The sequence below is a fragment of the Lagenorhynchus albirostris genome, chromosome 3 (genome assembly GCF_949774975.1).
Source record: "Lagenorhynchus albirostris chromosome 3, mLagAlb1.1, whole genome shotgun sequence".
In the NCBI taxonomy this organism is placed as follows: Eukaryota; Metazoa; Chordata; class Mammalia; order Artiodactyla; family Delphinidae; genus Lagenorhynchus; species Lagenorhynchus albirostris.
The window spans coordinates 110138707-110141800 of record NC_083097.1 but is presented as its reverse complement, the minus strand read 5'-3'; positions in this window follow the sequence as shown (position 1 = coordinate 110141800).

Below are 3094 nucleotides of genomic sequence, written 5' to 3'. Positions count from 1 at the left end.
AAGAAAAAATGGTTAACTGTGTTAAACACTAGTAAGGTAAAGACAAAGATTCAACTTTTGGATTTGACAGTGTGGGAACTGATGGTGATCTTGGAGTTTCAGTGGCATGCTGGTAGCGGAAAAGATAGAGAGGAAAAGGTTAAAAAAATTAAATAATGCATCTGAAAATGTTTAGCTTTGTGCCCGGCACATAGTATGTACAGTAATTATCATTGAAGCAGACATGGATATTGCCCGCCCATGTCCCTCACCTCTACCATTTCAGGAATATCAGTGTAACTCTGAATTATGCAGATGTTCCTGATTTTATTTGCCTGAAAAATGTCTCTGGCTGCTGTAGTTTGCTCTACTTACATGTAACAGGCCGAAGTTGCTAGAAAGCCCTCAACAGTGATCAACAGGAGTAGTTATATAAATACTCCAGGGACTTCCCTGGTGGCACAGTGGTTAAGACTCCGGGGTCCCAGTGCAGGGGGCCCGGGTTCAATCCCTGGTCAGGGAACTAGGCCCCGCATACCGCAATCAAGAGCCCGCATGCAGCAACTAAAAGATCCCGCGTGTCTCAGCGAAGAGGCTGCACACGGCAAGGAAGATACCGCACACGGCAAGGATGATCCTGCGTGCTGCAGCTAAGACCCAGCGCAGACAAATAAATGAATAAATAAATAAATAATAATAAAAAAAGTACTCCAGCTTCCTTGCCCCTCAGATGTGGTAACTGAGATATGTGTTCTCCAGTGTTCCCCAGAAGGATTACGAATGGGAAAACCTGGTACTTGTGCAATTTGAAACAACCATCCCCCAGAAATTTGATTCATAATCATGACACCTCATGTAACAGTGAAGATTTGGACTGATCATGGTTCTAGATGTTAATGTTCTCCAACTCAGGCTGAAAAATGGCTGCAAAGTCAGACACTGAGAATTGAAACTGTCTGTATCCACATGGATTACTATCAACATTAAATATCTACATGGATTACTGTCAACATTAACATAATTTTATTATTTCATTGTCATCTTCAACATTACTACTATTCCAGGAACATTGGACCAGGAACAGAAAAATTGCAACTTTTCATTTCAGAAACTTCTCAAAGTCTCATTTAAATGAACAAAAACCTAGTCAACTTTTCAATAGATGACTTAATTTTACTTATTTATTTGGCTGCGCCACGCGGCTTGCAGGATCTTAGTTCCCCAACTAACTAGGGATCGTACCCCGGGCCTCCCGCAGTGGGAGACCAGAGTCCTAACCACTGGACTGCCAGGGAATTCCCTATTTATTTTTATTGAGGTGTAGTTGATTTACATTGTTGTGTAGTTTCTCCTGCACAGCAAAGTGATTAGGTTATATATATTCTTTTTCATATTCTTTTCCATTATGGTTTATTGTGCGACATTGGATATAGCTCCCTGTGCTATATGGTAGGACCTTGTTGTTTATCCATTCTATAGACAACAGTTTGCATCTGCTAACCTCAAACTCCCAACCCATACCTTCCCCATTCAACAGATGACTTTAAATGACAGTTTACACTGTGTGGTGGGCAGAATAATGGCCCCTCAAAGGTGTTTACGTACTAATCCCTGGAACCTTTGAATATGCTATGTTACATGCAAAATGGAATTAAGGTGGCAGATGGAATTAAGGTTACTAATTCAGCTGACCTTAATATAGAGAGATTATCCTAAATTATTTGAGTTGGTCTGCAGTAATCACAAGGGTTCTCAAAAGCGGAAGAGGGAGGCAGAACAGAAGGTCAGAGGATGTGATTTAAGAAGGAGTCAACCAGCCCTTGCTGACTGTGAAGATGGATGAAGGGGGTCACAAGCCGAGGAATGTGGGCAGCCTCTAGAAGATGGAAAAGAGCCTCTGGAAAGGAGCAGTCTTGCCAACACTCTGATCTTAACACAGGGAGACCTGTGTCAGACTTCTGAGTTATAAAATTGTAAGATGATAAATTTGTGTTATTTTAGGCCTCTAAGTTTGTGGTAATTTGTTAAAGCGGCAATAAAAACTAACACACTCTCAAGACTCTTTAAAACCTTTACCTTGCTGTGTGTTCTAATCCTAATCTATTATACCATGATTCTTATCCAATCCTAATCAAGCCCCCTAAACTGAAAAACCCCCTTAGACCAGACCCCAAAACCTTATATGTGTTCCAATTTCCCCTTGGAAATGCTACTGAAAACATCAAGGCACTGGTCTCTTTTATCAGTAAGTAATAAACTCAACTTTGCCTTATCAACCCACCATTTTGGGGCTATTTTTTTTGGTGCCAGCATTTGATCATCGTTTTATCCATATGCCTAGAACAGTACCTGCTATATAGTAGATGTTTCATAAACATTTGATACATAATGAATAAATTATTTGAGTTTCTAAAATAACATAGAATAATATTTATGTAGATATATTTACGACAGTAATTCCTATGTCTAGAAGTGACTTTCAGAAAATCATTTTAAAGACTGAGTGAAACCTTGTACGTGGATGTTTATATGTTTTATTCATAATCATTAAAAACTGGAAGCAACCCAAATGTCCTTCAATGGATGAATGCCTAAACAGGCTATGTTATAGTAATAGAATACTACTCAGCAATAGGAAGGGATAAATTACTGAGACACGCGACAACGATAGATGGATCTCAAAGGCATTACGCTAAGTGAACAAAGGCAGACTTAAAAGGCTACATACTGTATGATTCTATTCATGTGATATCCTGGAAAAGGTAAAAGTATAGGGACAGAAAGCACATCAGTGGTTGCCAGGAACTGGGGTTGAGGTGAGGCATTCATTACAGAGGAGCAAGAGTGAATGTTTGGGGGTAAAGGAAATGTTCTATATCTTGATTGGGGTGGTGGTCACATAGCTGTATGCATTTGTCAGAACTCATAGAACCATACATTGAAAAGGATAAATTTTACTGTATGTAAATTTTATTACTTTTTAATTTTTTATTGAACTATAGTAGATTTACGATGTTGTCTTAGTTTCTGGTGTACAGCAAAGTGACTCAGTTATATATATATATTCTCTGTATGTAAATTATACCTTCACAAAAATCTGACTTAAAAACACCCC